Consider the following 18,264-nt stretch of genomic DNA (forward strand, 5'->3'; position numbering starts at 1 on the left):
CCGTCTTGTGGGAACAAGGGAGAGGGCCTTCTCTTCTGTGGCCCCCCGACTATGGAATTCACTGCCCATTGAGATTAGGCAGGCCCCCACTTTGCTAGCCTTTAAGAAAGACTTAAAAACATGGCTCTTCCGGTGTGCCTTTGGAGAGTAACTGCCATATCTTTCTTTGGTTATTCCCTTGGGATATCTATCCTCTAGACTGTTTCACTATTTTATGTCCCTGCTTCCCGTGGTTTTATTCTTATGTCTTTCTCACTGAGTTTTAACTTAGTGTTCATGTGGCCTGCCCTGGTTTTTATTGCTTTTCTGAATTTTAGGTTGTAATGTATGCTATTATTTATTGTATTGTTAAATTGTGTTATGATATGTTGTTTTATATTTTGTCATATTGTATGGTTTTGGGCATGGCCCCATGTAAGCCGCCCCGAGTCCCCTTTGGGGAGATGGTGGCGGGGTATAAATAAATTATTATTATTATTATTATTATTATTATTATTATTATTATTATTATTATTATTATAAAAGGGAAGCTGCTTCAGCAACTGTACCTGGAGCTCCTATCCGAGGGACTTCATCTCTAATTTAATTGCCATGGCTCAATGCTGTGAGTGAATTTAATGCTGGAGTTAAAATTGCTAAAAGAAAAATTAATAACCTTAGATATTAAGATGATACCACTTTGAAGGCTGAAAGCGAAGAGGACTTTCAGGGGCCTTATAACCAAGGTGAAAGAAGAAAATTCAAAAGCTGGGTTGCAGATAAACATCAAAAACTCCAAGATTATGGCAACCAGACTGATTGAGAACTTGCAAATAGAGGGAGAAAATGTGGAGGCAGTGACAGACTTTGTATTTCTAGGCGCAAAGATTACTGCAGACGCAGACTACATCCTGGAAATCAGAAGACGTTTACTTCTTAGGAGGAGAGCAAAGACCAATCTCGATAAAATAGTGAAGAGTAGAGACATCACACTGGCAACGAAGGTCTGTAAAAGTATTCCCCATAATAACCTATGGATGCGAGAGCTGGACCATAAGGAAGGCTGAGCAAAGGAAGATAGACGCTTTTGAACTGTGGTGTTGGAGGAAAATTCTGAGTGTGCCTTGGACTGCAAGAAGATCCAACCAGTCCATCCTCCAGGAAATAATGCCCAACTGCTCACTGGAGGGAAAGATATTAGAGTCAAAGATGAAGTAATTTGGCCACATCATGAGGAGACAGGAAAGCTTGGAGAAAATAATAATGATGCTGGGGAAAATGGAAGGAAAAAGGAAGAGAGGCTGACCAAGGGCAAGATGGATGGATGTTATCCTTGAAGTGAATGGAGCTCTGGTGTGGGTTGGTCCATGAGATCACAAGGAGTCGAAAGCGACTGAATGAATAAACAACAACAACAACAACAACAACAATCTATACTATGCAATCCTGGGTTTTGTAGTTTGGTGAGGCATCAGCTTTCTTTGGCAGAGAAGGCTCAAGACCTTGTAAAACTACAGCTCCCATGATTCCATGGCATTGAGCCAGGGCAATTCATTCTACAGCATAGATCAGTGGTTCCCAACCTGGGGTCCCCAGATGTTTTTGGCCAACAACTCCCAGAAATCCCAGCCAGTTTACCAGCTGTTAGGATTTCTGGGAGTTGAAGGCCAGAAACATCTGGGGACCCCAGGTTGAGAACCACTGGCATAGATGCATCCCAAGATTTCCTTTTTTTTGTTAGAACCTTTGGTGTTCTAACACTTGTTTTTAAAGAAAGAATTCTAAGCAGGCAGCAACTGTAGTGTGCACCTTTTATGAACAAATTACAAAGAGTGCACTTTTTGCCTCTGTATATTACATTTGGCAGCAAATATTTTTGTGTTTTCAGGGTTTTAAAAGTTGGGGTGTGCATTAGATTCAATGGTGCATTTGAGTCAAGTAAATACAGTAATTTGGCTGAAAAATGAGAAAAAGTAATTCTAGAAGCCGCTGCTCTCAAATCAGGTAAAGTTCTCCCCCATGCTCTAATTCTGGTCCAAAGAAAGTTAGAAATAGGCTTCCAGCCACTTCAGATTTTGTTCTGAAGCCCTGGGAACTATAAAATGGAAGCGAAAGAGGCTGTCCCCTCCAGTAATCAATATTAAAGAATGATTTGCTTCAATACATGAGATACAGAAAGGAATTATTTGACCTTTTTGTTTCATATAGCAAAATGTCTCGGAATGATAATGGGGTGTAGCAAAATCTGAAGTATCACATGTTCCCCCCGACCCCACTGGAGTTGTAGTCCTCCATGCAAAAGAGATCACAAATGAATACAGCATGATATACATCTGAGTAAAGATGAATAGAATTGTCCTGCATGTTTGCAGAAAAGAAAACAAAGACTGGACTCTCCGTCCCCATTACATGTGAATTCATGTGATGGCTATTTTTGTCAGTGTGATGACGCAGCTGGACCCTAAAGGCACTGCCCGTCTGATCCTATCTCTGCCAATTAGACTAAGGTTCCTCCTTGACAATGCCTGACTTCACCACTAGTGCTATATATGACAGTGGGTTCTTTCTCACAGAGAAAACCCCAACTACGCATATTCCTTCCCATGCCTATTGGCTGGAACAATGGCTTCTTCTTTTGCCTCACCACATGCTCCCCTTTTCATGCTCCTTTCCCATCAGCTTTGTTATAATTCTATGACAAGAAAAGTGTCGTTAAAGAACATAACTAGTGGGAGATGACATTTGGTAGGTGGCATTACTAATGCATTTATGAGTTCACAGGTTTCGAAAAAGAAGACTGCCATAAAGAGAATTTAATAGAACTGCAATTAAACAGAATATTTGCATAAGACATGAAGGTTGTGGGGGTGGTTTGCTATTTCTTTCCAATTCAGGAAGATTTAGGATTAATTTAGGAAACTATAAAATGTGCTGTAAGATGCAAGAATGAAAATAAATAGAATTTTTTTGATGTAGAAGACGTCTTGGAAGAAATATTTCTGACTCTTGGAACACAGGTCAATTTGGCACAGAAACAGACTCATCTCCATGTACAGTACATTTTATTTATTTAGTAAAATAAGGACAGTCCCATGCTTGTCATAAGATACACAAAATCAAAAACAGACAATCACTCCTAAAAGTTTCTGTATTTGGATGAAACATGTAATTACAAATGTATCAGCTTGCACTGACTTCTCTCTTACCCAGATGCTGGTCACAGTGAAAAAGGACTGTGCATGTTAGGGCTGGTGCATTCCACACCGGGGGAGGAATGAGGTTGGCAGTGGAAATTTTGCACCACTCTGTACTGACCTTTCAACACTTCCCCCAAAAAACAAGAGTTACAGAAGTTGCTGAGCCCATAATTACTCAGAATTGCAGCATATGTTCCTTTATCCAGGACAAAAGTGATAAATCTTACATTATTTATTTGCATTACATTTACATATCAGTCAACACACCCATGCCTTAAATCAAGAAATAGCTATCTAAGATCTACAGAAATACTCACAGGAACACCTCAGCAAGTGAGAGTCCAAAAGTGGCAGGCTAAAGCCCGGAACCTCAATCCATGAGACCAGATGAGAGACTCCTTCCTGGGCACACAGAAGACTGGGCGACATGGAAGGCACTGAACTCTGTCCTCTGGCACCATGAGGTACAAAGCCAATCTTCAGAAATGATTGAAAACCAAGATGTTGTCATCTTTCACCCAGTTGAAGATGAGCCAGGAAAATACTAGTGGATTGCTCAATCAGATTTTACAACTGAAGATAGTTATAAAGACGGGGCAGTCATGACCTGGCTGGGCAACCGAGAGGACTGTCTTATTCTGGAATCAGAAAAAACTGGCAACCCTAGTAAAGCCAATGATGAGGAATGCTGGGAGATACAATTCCATTCTGAAGACCTATGCCATTCCCATTTGATTTCAGTTCTGGAGGACTGTGCCATTCCTACCTCATTTCAGCCACTGTCATTTTAATTCTTAGATATTTTAATGCCCCTTCTGTCAGTAAATTTACAGCCGAAAAAACTTGGGCATTCCCCTCAACGCAGTGGTTTGCAACTTGTGGGCAGCGGCTCAACAGTGAGCCATGAGAACAAAAATCTGATCTGCTAACCTCCTTCCTCTTTATTTATTTTTTATTTTATTTCTGCTCCTTTCCACAGAGCTGACTATTGCATTGGATAGACCACATCGGCTCTAGATTATTAAATATGGTTTTCTGTGGATGAGCAGGTGGCGACTACTGGATGGCATATGTTCTGTATCAGAAACTAGAGCTAGTGTGGTCTAGCCAATGCATTTTTCTGAATCAGCACCCCAAATAACCAAACTGAATCTAAAGTTGACCAAAAACTGATTCATAACCCTTTTGGTACTAACATTGGAGAGTGGTCCTTGGTCAACATGGGCAACCTGGTCAAAAAAAGGTTGGGAACCACTGCCTCAACACAATGTCTTCTCCTCCTTTCCCTGAATTTTAAAAATCACAGAGGACACATCCTCTGTCCATCTTCCAATTTGGGCAGCAAATGAAGGATACCCAACAACCTATATCTGCCTCAGCATTCTTGAAAAGTTTGAACTAACCCACGAACTACAGAATGTAGGAAACAGACTTTAACTGTATTCCCCCTCCTCAAAGCTCACCAGCACTCTTATTATTCATGAGTAAATAATTACTTTGTTATTGCATCTTGAAATCATTTCTGACTTAAAGCAACCCTAAGGTGATCCTATCACACTGTTTTTTTGTGGCTGAAAGTGTGCTCCCCCCCCCAAAAGCTAACTCCCTTATTGTGTTGTTGTTGTTGTTGTCGTTGTCGTTGTTGTTGTTGTTGTTGTTGTTGTTGTTGTCATCGTCTGACTGCACATTAAGGTAACTTCAGAAGGTGGGTGTTTCTAATCTTTAAAATCCTTCGCAAACAGACTTCTACAGTCATACTCTTAGATCACTCTCTTGGCTGGAAGTCATCCAAGCAAGATAGAGGCAGAACCTGTTTTAATAAGCATTTTGAATACCACAAGAAGAATGTCAACAGACAAATTGCCATAACCTGCCCAAACCAGCCCATAATATCCCAGAGGCAAAAACCTAGGCAGGTTTGAGGATTACTTATTATTTAAAGTGTTTTTAGATTTTTTTTATAATCAAAAATATAAACATCAATTGATCTTCACAGCAGTCAGCAAGATAAATGCTTTGCATGGACATTCCCTTCTGAGCTATTGCAGCTACTGTATTCCAACTGGTGTTCTGTTTGTTATCAGTGTTAATCACACCTGGAAAGACTCCAGGCATTACATGAGTCATGGATTCAGCTCAGAGATTGTTCTGTGCTCCTATTTGATACTGATGGACTCAAGAATGTAATGTATGAGGTTGTTCCATCTGGGGAAAACTCTCTTATGGGAGCTCTGTTTTGCCTTCTTGGTCTAGGCCCCTGATGGTGAACCAATTACACGCATGTCAGTACTGACATGCGCAGCCATTTTTGATGACACATGGCCACATGCGGCTACATACAGAGAAGTATGGAGCTGCATACCGAGAAAGATAGTTCATCCTCAGCTCCTGCATGGACAGGTGCAGTAGCAGAGTATAAAACATTTGCTGTAGTGTTGACACTCTGTGCCGGAGGTCTGTAGGCCAAAACAACAGAACAACAGTCTAGGACTTCTGGTTATTTATTTATTTACTATTTATATTCCGCCCTTCTCACCCCAAAGCGGACTCAGGGAGGATCACAATACACATGTATATGGCAAACATTCAATGCCATTAGACATATGACATATATAGACAGACACAGAGGCAATTTAACATTTTCCAGCTTCCGGCTTCATGAGGGTATGCTTGATTCCGGCCACAGGGGGAGCTGCCGCTTCACCGTCCACTTGTGACACTGAGTCCTTGATGGAGTACTTCCTTATTCCTTTCCGCACGCTGCTGGGAGTTTTTATGGTATCATAGATTAATCAAATTAGCCTCCCCGCATAAAGTGGTACCTAAATTTTCTACTCAACAGATGCGACTGTCTTTCGAGTGGCATAGGTCAACAGCAAGCTAAGCTATTAATGGTCGGGAAATCACTCCGACCCAGGCTGGCTTCGAACTCATGACCTTTCGGTCAGTAGTGATTTATTGCAGCTGGCTACTAACCAGCTGCATCACAGCCCAGCCCGGTTAGACCTTTAGGGGATCTTTGACCTCACTTCTGGCCAGTGGAGCAGGGAGCAGTGGAATGGCGCAACTCTGGGGGCCTTGTGATCACCATTACCAGCAACCACATAACCACAACAACCACATAACCACAGCAACCATCATACAATCTACTGTTCTGGAGTGTCGTAGATTTCTAATTGACCATCATTACTAAGATAAGTGAGGGGGAGGCTGGGAGAGGCAAAGGCCTGTGTTCTGGGTGCCGTTTCCTGCCATTAGAAATAGTGAAGTGACACACCACCTGAGTTATGTTTGGTTTTTTGACAAATTTTGACACACCAAGCTCAAAAGGTTGCCCATCACTGATCTAGGCTGTGAAAAGTTATGTAGAACAAGTGTGGTTTCTACATTCATGTGACATAAGCAATTATCTTGTATTTGACTTGATGGCTGAACTTCAAATAACCTTTACTCTTTTTCACAAGATTTCCAGAAATGCTAATTTAGCTACCTTTCAGACTGAGCTTCTATCTCATGTCAGACAGACATATGGCTTCAGAAATGCTGTTTAAAAGTCAAGAAATATAGCTTGCTGCAACAAGTTTTGCTGATTTGAAAACTGAAGTTACATTTTGATAATATTGAAATTTTACTATAATAATAGTTTGTGGATGAAAGTCATTTTTGGACTATTATTTTGAAAATCCTTAGCAATTGTAATCCAAAATTACAATTTTGACAGTGATTTAAGTTTTTATCACTCCAATCAAATCTCACTGCAAAAAGTACCTTTCAGGTTCTTTTTTATGTCAGGAGAAAACATCGGATTAAAATGCTACACTCCATCTGCAAAGAAGGAAAGAATCAAGATATGTTCTTGGGTGTATCTATATTGTAAAATGAATGCACCACTTTAGCTGCCAAGGTTCAATGCTATATACTCACGGTAGTTGTAATTTTACAAGGTCTTTAACCCTCTCTGCCAAAGAGGGCTGATGTCTCACCAAACTATAAGTCCTAGGATTCTATAGCATTGAGTCATTTCCCATGGTTTATCTGTCTTATTACAAACTCCTCATTCTAACAGACTGGCCCAGCTCTTTTACTCACCATTCACTTAAATAACACAGTAATACAGAGCTATAAACTTCAAAGATGCACAATGATTGCACCTTCTGAATTTTCCTTGTGGACAAACTGTATGACGCATGCATTGCTACTTTCAGCTTAACCGGTCAGTTCAGACTAATGCTGAGAGTTAGTTTTTCCCTATATATCAGCCTCTGCAGTAGAAAGCAGATTTTTTTTCTTGGTTTACCCCTAAACCCATTTATATATTATTTTATTTAATACACCTATATTCCAACTTTCTTTTACAAACTCAAAAAAGGTCATAATTAAAAGATAATAAAAATAGTTCAGTAAACATGAAAACTACTTTAAAAGAAAAAAAAGAAAACAGTTTCAGCTGTATCTAGCAAGTTAAAAGCAATTCAGTAAGGAAAAACCATTCAGATGGCCAAAACCTTTCTAAAAATAAAGTTACTTTTAAGAAATGAATTAATGTAGCCCAAAGAAGTGTAATTATCATATATGTCATATACATCCATATATATATATATATATATATATATATATATATATATATATATATATACACACACACACACACACACACACACACACACACACACACATACACACACACACACAGTATATATACCATATAAGTTGACCTCATGTATGTTGAATGTAAGTTTGGGGGTCAAAAATATGGATTTTGATATAAGTCATGGATAAGTAGAGGGTTGTTCCACAAAGTAACAAGCACTGGTGTCATCTCAAAGGGCCAGTTGCTCCTGGCTGCTGTCACCCTTCTCCTACCAAGGCATTTAAAAAGGCCAGAAGCAGTGTCGTGGTAGAGAAAGTAGAGGGCTTGGATCATCCCTTAAGTTCTCCAGGGCACCTCAAGCTTTCACTGTCTACCACTCCACTCAGACAGGAAGATGGTTCCTTTTTTATAAGAGTTAAGGTACAACACATACATTGGCTCATGCATAAGTTGACCCAGGTTTTTGGGTTGATTTTTAAACTAACATTTCCAGACTTATACATGAATATATAGGGTACTTATTTTGTCCACCTCACTATTTTTCAGGGCCATAACAGACTTTATTTAGAACTTGATGTGACCCACCCTGTATTGGAAAAAGATACCTTATGACCTAAACAAGAAGGAAGAATGCCAATAGGGAACGTCACTAATCACCCCTTAGTGCTGAAGAATACAGCTACTGAAAAGCTATTTTAGTATAGAATCATAGAATCGTAGAGTTGGAAGAGACCTCACAGGCCATCCAGTCCAACCCCCTGCAAGAAGCAGGAAAATTAAAATGAAGGAAATGAAGGAAATTATTAAAATGAAGGAAAAATAACACACCGGATGCTCCATGAAGAGATGTGTAAAGCTTTTAAAAATAGAAAGTAAGAGTGGAATCACAAATAGATTTAGACTTACATAAGGTGATGTGCTTAGAATTAGAGCAAATGCACCAAGTACAGACAGATTCCAGACAGATAATAATACTCTGCCAGTTCCTCCTCTGGTACCAACCTAATGCATTGCCCTTCTTTAGCCCTCCTAACCATATAAGAATACTAGAGCTCCTCATTTTCAGGACATGTTGTTTCCCAGATTACATAAATATAATTATTATTCTTAGTTTGAAATGACTCACCTCCACAGGTCACCTTTCAACAAGCACTACAACTCCATGCCAGCAGCAAATCAGTTAACAAAGCCTCTGATAAAAGAACTCCTTTTTTACAAAGTCTTATTACATCCACCCATGTACCTTTTTTTCTTCTTTGACCTTTGTCTAGCTCAGTGGTTCTCAACCTGGGGTCCCCAGATGTTCAGCTCAGATACTTGAAGTGCCAGTATGGTATTGCTTTTGTATATACATGTCATGGGCATCTTTTCTCCAAGAACAAATGGGCCTACACACTGAAAAGGGAGAGAGGCAGTTGAGTTTTTGTTCATTTTGTCTGAAATGCTTTCTTTCCTCTCATACGTTGGACCTTGGCAGAGGAATGTACCTTCAGAAATGAACAGCGCCCTTCACATTCTTATCTAAAGGAATCCTACAGGGAACCTTGGAGCTCTTAAAAAAATTGGACTGTATGTTATTTATCAGTTTTACAAGGACATTTCTCTTTTACTATTGAGCACTCCTGTAAACTGCTAGCTCCCACTCCCCTCCCGTTTCCCTTCATTTTAACACAAGACAGACACTTTTTTCCACATAGAAACAGTTGAAAGAAACATATTAACTAAAATGCTTGCTACAGTCTAGCTTATGATTAGCCACTAAACTTGAAAATCAATGGCTGATTGTGTCAAGTTGACATACTGACAAACAGCTGACCCAGTACATTAAAATGTTTTTGTTGATAGAGTGCCTAGATTAATTTTTCTCCTCATGTGATAATTTTGGAAGAATCTCTCAATATAATTGGTATTTCATATCATTTGCATATGTGATGCAACTGTAGAGTGGGACTATGAGCCAAGCTCCCTCACTTGTACCGTGTTTCCCCGAAAATAAGACAGTGTCATATATTAATTTTTGCTCCCAAAGATGTGCTAGGTCTTATTTTCAGGGGATATCTTATTTTTCCATGAAGAAGAATTCATTTGTTGAAGAATTATTGTTGAACAAAAAAATGAACATTTATTATATACTGTACAGTAGATGTCATCACAAACCAGCATAACCAGACAAACTGTGAATCCTCTCAAGAATTTCTTGTTACTACCATTATTTTCATGTACAGCAATCTATGGTACGTACATTTACCAGTCCTGCATGCTCTGGTGTTCTGTTTGGCGGGCATGCTTCCAAACAAAAACTTTGCTAGGTCTTACTTTCAGGGGAGGCCTTATATTTAGCAATTCAGCAAAATCTCTACTAGGTCTTATTTTCTGGGGATGTCTTATTTTCGGGAAAACAGGGGTATCAGTGTTGAGCTCTCTTGCATATGCTTGCTTGTTTGCTTTCAGGAACACGGAGCATTCAGCAACCTATTCCTGAATACAAGAAACCTGCTTATTACATTGAATAAAGTTTTATTCGTAAATGAAGAAATTTCATTACCATAGAATCACTCTGGAAAACCTACAAAATGCCTAGAGAATTCTATGGTCAATTTCTACCCGAGGTCTACTGGATGTTGACTACAAATTCATGTCCAAAACTTCTCTGGGCATTTTTAGGCCCTCTAGAGCAGGTCCTCATAAACTTTTTTCATTCATGACCTCTTTCCACTTAAGAAATTTTTACATAACCTCAGATATATACGTATATAAAATAGATATAAAATCAAACATTTTCTGATAATAAATCAGCATTTGCAAGCCTTGCTAAATAGATTGATTTTTTTTGTAGAGTACAGCTGAAACATATTCTGCAGAATCCACTGTAAAACTTTGCAGGTTGTTACTGAGAGATTTGTGTAAGTGGGTCGCATTTAGAAACTTTTTACTGATGCCACATTTTCATGATTCCACCATTGAGCTAAGGGGAACCCATTTGGGGTTGGGACCCACAATTTAAGAAGCAGTGCTCTTGCGTCTAGAGTGATTTGGGGGTATATTTCAGCTGAAAGCCTAAGACAATGTTCATTTTGGATAAGAACAAAGTATTACACTAATGTTCCTGGAATGGATTTCTCATGTAATATATAAGTCTACTGTGCCGTATAAACACCAGTGGCGCAATGGGTCAAACCCCTGTGCCAGCAGGACTGTTGACTTGAAGATTGGGTTGCTAACCTGAAGGTTGCCAGTCCGAATCCGGGAAGAGCACAGATGGGCTCCCTCTTTGAGCTCCAGCTCCCCATGCAGGGACATGAGAGAAGCCTCCCACAAGGATAGTAAAAACATCAAACATCCGGGTGTCCCCTGGGCAAAGTCTCTGTAGGCGGCCAATTCTCTCACACCAGAAGTGACTTGCAGTATGTTTTCTAGTCACATGATTTTTAAAAAGACAATCATGAAAAACAAAAAGGGAAGGAGACAAAGAAGTCAGGAAGAGTTGTAGGGGGGGGAGGCTTGAGAGGAGCAAGGGAAGGAAGAGAAGCATGAGTTGAGGGTTGATGAAAGTGACAGTACAAGGATGGGAAAGTGGAAATAGAGAGAAATGAAAATTAAAAAGTGTTGTTAGTTGTCTTGAGTCCCTATATTGGAGAAAAGAAGAATAAAATAAAAGTAAACAAACAAAATAAACCAAATAGATCAAATGCTTAAGAAGATCTGGACGTTTTTTTTTAAGTACAATTTTTTTCATTAAGAATCGTTCAGTCACATGCACCATAGGCCAAGAAAGCAAACTTCATTGTAATTTCAACCTGCTACCAGTAAAGAATATACCAAAATAACTTAAAAGGTTATCAGTAAGATAGTAAAATTCACAAAGCAGAAACGCGATTGTCATATTCAGTGACACCTAAAGCAGGGAATACTGAATTTTAGCTTTGGTCACATTTGAGAAACATTAGAGAAGGAGAGAGTAGGAATGCAGCCATACAGACCACCAAGGTTCTACCAAAGCTACAAAGGAAGCTATAGCAATAGGTATTAGCAGTACACACACACTATAAACAAAAATAAAGGCAGCATTCTTGCCCAGAGATACCTTCCATTATTATTATTATTATTATTATTATTATTATTATCCTGTCCTATCTCCCCAAGGGAATCAGGGCAGCTTACAATAAAAAACACAGTGGCAAATATTCAATGCCAGAAACCAAAAACAATATATAACAAATTAAAAACAAACTCAATAAATTTAATATGATAGCATAAATAAGCATAGCATAGTACAACCCACACTTTACAACATAAGTTCTTAAAAACTCTTTAAAAGTTTGACTAAAAATGATTATTAGAGTTGAGATGGTATAAGCTGATTGACGACGATAGATATTCAACACTTTGGCGAGGGAATATATCAAGATGTAACCAGTCCTTCTCCTCTCCATAAGCTAAAGTGCAAAAATAAGTTTTCAGGAGCTTTTTAAAGCAGAGGGGCCATCTTTAATTCTTTATCAAGAGAATTCCAGAGGCAGGGAGCGATCACGAAGAAGGCATTCCCACCAACCATAGTTGTGGTGGTCTGTATATGGAGATACGGTTTTTTAAAATAGTCAGGGCCTGAGATCTAGAAAAGGGAAATGCCAAGATATCTGAAAATCCCACAAGATGTGAAACAAAGATGCTGCAATTTAACACATATAGGTTGAACATCCCTTATCCCAAATGCTTGGAACCAGAAGGTGCTTTGGATTTTAAGTTTAATTATTTATTTGGGAATATCTGTATTTGCATACGTTTACATAATGAGATATTTTGGAGATGGGATCCATGTCTAAACATAACATTTATTTGTGTTTCACATTTACCATAGCTACATTGGACACATCTATTAACTGTCATAAAAGCACGGGAAGGAGATAACAAAATGAGAAACTGCATAGGAAATTAATGGAACCCTATTTCTTGCTGGAAGAAATTTCTTTTTTGGTGCATTTCATTTGTTAAATTATATTACCACTCCTCAGTTCTTATGGCTACATATTCTGTTTGTAATGAAAAAATATTTTGAATAAAGCAGATGACTGAACCAAGGTAATTCCATATTCTAAGAATATGACCTACAACCTTGCATGGAATCATTACATTCATGGTCATTGTCTTCTTCATTTCTCATGCTCACATCAGAAAAAAAATCTGAGGAAGTCATACCTTCACATGATACAGTTGTTAATCTGATAATCTGATTCTGCCTCTGTTTACTTTACAGTTTAAGAGTCAAATTGGCATGGGAATCGGGAGGAGAATATTTTCCCATCCAACGAACACAGCTATGCCTCTCTAGCTCCATGTTTTCATGAGGAAGGTGTTTTTCCTTACACATAACCCATATTATTTAATACATACCTTCTCAAACAGTAGTTATTTTCTCCAGCAATAATGCCAGTAGTAAGAGACGGCAAAACTGTCTGCATAGTTAATATAGTGAAACTGTCTCTACATTGTAGAATTAATACAGTTTGACACCTCTTTAACTGCCTTGGCTTGTGCTATGAAATCTTGGGAAGTATTTTGGTGAGGCACCAGCATTTCTTGGCAGCTCCTAGAGATGGGCAACTTGCATGTTGTTATTGTTGTCGTTGTGCATTCAATTTGTTTCTGACTTATGGCAACCCTAAGGAGAATGTATTATAGAGTCTTGACAAGGGTTTGCTGTAGCCTTCCTCTAAGGCTGAAAAGGTATGCCTTGCCGAAGGTTGCCCAGGAGGTTTGTATGGCTAAGCATAGAAATTCAAACCATGGGATCCACAGATATGTAAAAGGAGAAGGCTTTATTAAACCGGAGTTTGGTACGGCTAATAAATAAGTAGCTAAACCTAAGACTTTCAAAAATGGCAAGGAACCATATATTAAAAGCTTGAGGTCATGGGCCTTGATGTTGTGTTGCATTCTAGAGAGATACACTCATAAAATCTTGCTTTTCCAGTAGGCAAAAATAAATATTTTCTGAATGTACCAAGACACAATATTTGGGAGAGTTGGCAGCAGAGATCCCAAAAGGCCTAAGGCTGATATGATAAGAACAGGCAAAAGACCAAGTTAGTCTGCCTATTTTTGAAGTCAAACAGTGCCCAAACCTGAGCTGCTTGGAATGTCATGCTGTTATGAAATCAAGAAAAGCAAGGAACAGAGTCTACCCTATGTATTATTCATTGAAAGTGAAGAGGATGATAAACAACTTGTCCTCTAGCAACAAGATATGGTGAAACTGTCATAGGTCGTTTTTAGACAGTGAAGACAATGAAGAAACTTCTGGCATCACCAAAACAAAGAGATATAAGGTTTTATGGACTACAGTCATGGACTTCAGAGATGCATAAAGCATCATCCTGAGTTACAAATATATAAATACACGGTTGCAGGAGTTGGGGTTGTACAGCAAATGTGCTTTCATGGTGGTGGGAAACTACTCTCTTTCAAATTGAAATTGTATTCCTATTCACATTTGTCTGGGATATAGTCACAGTGATTGATGACAATTGTAGCTTCGTTCTAGCATTGAAACCACACAAGTTGTTGAGAAAGTACTGTGCACCTGTTTTCCTCTAATCAACAAGATGAGATTTAAAATGTTGTTCTTATAACATTCAGATAATTATTGTGTTCATGTCAATCTATGAGCGTGATTCATTTGTTGCAAACAACACCATCTCGTGTGTGTGTGTGTGTGCGTGTGCGTGCATGCTCTTCTGAAATGTATTGCAGTCTGATGTGTCCTTATAATTTATTTTTCTTTCTCTCTACAATCTTCTCAGCTTGAGCATATAATAATTATTTATTATTTCACAGTCAAAATCAACAGTGAAAATATTTCCAAAATGTATGTCACTGGGTTTGTTGGTGAATATGCTTGTTGCTTTCTATTCAATTTTTGTTCTATTTTGAGTGGTTATTTTTGGCAATACCAAGACAGTTTGAGAAAGTACCTAAAAGGCTCAGAACTGTGACAATTGCCTATCATATATACTGTATAATATTTTGAATTCTCAGTAAGTTTTGGGTGGAAAGCAATGAATTGTACCCAGAAAGAAATGTGTCAAAATGTCATCAGTTTGGTTATATTGCAGTTATTCAATCAAAAGTATTTTGAAACAGAATAATACGGTATAATACAAACATTGGCAAAGTATGCCAATAATATCTAAAACAGGCGGCTCCAGCATACACTTCCAATTATTATGTAATAAAAATTGTTCTTATCTCAAATGCTTTATGGGTGCTGTCAACAAAACTGCATGACCTCTTTGAAAAGCTACAACAGTATCAATTCCAAATACAAAAGGGTTGATGACTGACATTTGTTTGAAAGTCATGTCTTTCAGCCTCTAAAACTTTCTGTAACTTAATTTCATGGGGATATACTACAGTCATATTAGTTTATGTAATTAATACTCAGATTTATGACTGTAACCCTTTCTTGACATTCTTATTTTACTAATTTTGTTTTGTTTTGCTAATTTAATCATTCTGCTTCAGCAGCCTATTCTTTCAGTGATTCTGAAAGTTATTATCCATTACATCCTCGTCTTAAATCTCTACCAGACAGGTACAAGTTTCAAAAAGTCCTTTGAATGAATTGTACTATGTCTCATTTGCTTTCATAACAAATTCATGGGGTTATAATTTTGTACATTACACAGCCAAACCAAAAAATATCTTGGTGTTTTGGTTTTTAGGTGTGTTCCTGGGATTATTTGGGGGTACTGACTCAAAAAATTACAATGGATAGACCACATCAACTCTAGTTTCTTAGGCTGCATCTACACTGCCCTATATCCCAAGATCTGATCCCAAATTATCTGCTTTGAACTGAATTATATGAGTCTACACTGCCAGATAATCTGGGATAAGCAGATAATATTGGTTCCGATCCTGGGATATAGGGCAGTATAGATCTAGCCCTAGATATAGTTGAATTCATAACTGAAAGTTTGTATCATAAATCTGTTCTTTTGGTATAAAATAAGTACATTTTCATGTACTGTAGTACACTTTTCTTTTGATTTTAATATGTTTCCTTCTTAGTTAAAAGATATTAATGTAAACATTTTATTTAAATATCCTGATTTTTCTATGAGCGTCCAGAGTAAAGACTGCTATATGACATATGTTCTGTATTTCAGAACTTAGAGCTGATAGGGGAAGACTGGTGCCATTTTTGGAATCCCCAGGTCAAATTTACCTGGAAACAGGTTTAACATTTATAGCACCAAAATGTGGATTGACCAGTGTAATAAATCTTCATATTGTGTCCAGTAGTAAAAGAAAACTCTATAAAGTTTATTTTGGTTTACCATAATGTTCCAATCATTGATGAATTTTACAGGGTGCACCTGTTAACATTCAAAACATTGAAAGAATAAAACATATGTGGATTGCAGGAAAGTGTAAAAAGTCATGGAATGCATTAGTATCAAAGATTATTTACTCTCAACACCCACCATATACATCTTCCTACAAATTACGACTTCAAACATCAAATTCTAGAAGATGGAAGAAACCAACAAGAATAGCCTTATGCTCATTTAGCATCATATTTATATTAATAAGTGCATACACCTGAGATAAAACTCAAGAAGATACTCAGACCTGGTAAAACTATGCACAAGATTGTTAGAACAGCACTACAAACAGAGAGAAATGTGGGGGTGAACTTAGGCTGGACCTACGCTGCCAAATAATGCAGTTTGAACTTCCTTATATGGTCAGTGTAGTTGTAGTGTAGTACTTACTTAGGCGATCCCTCATTGTCCAAGTATGATTGTCTTCCAGGTGGGGTGCCCTGGTGGTGGATATGTAGGTGTCTGTGGAGCCCTATTCTTGACCCACATGTTCTTTCACAGTAAGGACATCAGTTTCCAGCTGGAAGGTGATCCTGATCAGGGTTGGCTTGACATGCCTTCCTCTTGGCAAATTTCTCATTTTTGTTCTCCATTCATGCCTCTTCAAATTCCACAGCACTGCTGGTCACAGCTGACCTCCAGCTAGAGTGCTCAAGGGCCAAGGTTTACCGGTTCTCAGTGTCTATGCCACAATTTTTAAAGTTAGCTTTATGCTCATCTTTAATTCTTTTTTCCTGTCCACCAACATTCTGTTTTCCATTCTTGAGTTGGGAGTATAGCTTTGGAAGACGGTAATCGGACATTCAGACAACATGGCATAGGAGCACTGCTACAGTGCTGGTGGTCTTTGCTTCTTCCAGCATGCTGACATTTGCCCACCTGTCTTCTCAAGAGATTTGCAAGACTCTTCGGAGGCAACACTGATGGAATCGTTCCAGGAGTTGATTGTGACGTCTGTAGACAGTCCTCATTTCACAGATGTATAACAGGATTGGGAGGACAATACCTTTATAAACAAGCACCTTAATATCCCTACGGATGTCCTATTTCATTTGCGAAAATGCTGCACTCACAGAGCTCAAGCAGTGTTGTATTTCAGTGTCAATATTGACTTTTGTGGCGAGGTGGCTGCCAAGGTAGAGGAAATCGTTTTCTACCATCACACCATTAAGCTGTATTTCTAGCATTGCAGAGGGATTGGCTGGTGCCTGCTGGAAGAGCACTTTGGTTTTCCCGATGTTCAATGAAAGGCCGAGCTTCTCCTAAAATTCTGCAAAGGTGTTTAGAGTGGCTTGTAGATCTTCTTCTTATCATTGGCATATTGGAGTTCTATAACATATGTTGTTGTGACCTTGGTTTTTGATTTTGATTTCAGTCTGCTGAGGTTAAATAGCTTGCCATCTGTCCAACAGATAATTTCAACTCCGGTGGGAAGCTTCCCATCAAAAAGATGAAGTATCATAACTATGAAGATGGAGAATAAGGTTGGGGCAATAACATATCCCTGTTTGACACCTGATTCCACCTTGAATGGGTCACTTTGGGATCCATTGCTGTCCAAGACTGTTGTCATCATGTCATTATGGAGGAGTCGCAGGATGTTCACAAATTTGTCATGGCATCCGATTTTTTGGAAGATGGTTCAGAGAGCACTGCGATTCACTGTGTCAACTGTAGTGTAGTAATGCAGTTCAATTCAATTTAATCTGCATTATGTGGGTCAAACTGTATTATTCAGCCTGCAAGGTATATCTTCACTTTGAAGGTACATCCCTCCTTTATAACAGAGATGGAATGTCATTTTCTATTCAGATAGTGGCAACTGTGATGGCAGATATCATTCCTACCACATGCCTCTTGGGAAGCACTTCCTCACTCTGATTTGATTTTGTCAACATATGATTCCATACTAAAGTATTTACAGAGGATAGAATGGCCTACAATTAATTACTAGTCCCAACTACAGTAGGCCACTTAATAGGAATTTTGCAAGTCAAGACATATGTAAATTGTATTAATTGAATGGCTCAACCTCAACTGCGATTAGCAATTGGATTTAGACCAAAGCTTCCTATCCTCAAACAGAGCAGGTGACGTATAATGTTCATTA

General features: G+C 38.5%; 1 long non-coding RNA gene across 1 annotated transcript in view; it reads right to left on the bottom strand.

Moving 5' to 3' along the window:
- LOC134297054 (uncharacterized) overlaps positions 1 to 4,807 on the bottom strand; it is a 94,817-nt gene extending 90,010 nt beyond the window's left edge. Inside the window, exon 1 of the long non-coding RNA XR_010003786.1 lies at positions 3,494 to 4,807. This is a non-coding gene — a long non-coding RNA (uncharacterized LOC134297054). The remainder of the gene's footprint in view (positions 1 to 3,493) is intronic.
- Between the last annotated feature and the right edge of the window lie 13,457 nt (positions 4,808 to 18,264).

The sequence above is a fragment of the Anolis carolinensis genome, chromosome 1 (assembly GCF_035594765.1).
Source record: "Anolis carolinensis isolate JA03-04 chromosome 1, rAnoCar3.1.pri, whole genome shotgun sequence".
NCBI classification, from domain to species: Eukaryota; Metazoa; Chordata; class Lepidosauria; order Squamata; family Dactyloidae; genus Anolis; species Anolis carolinensis.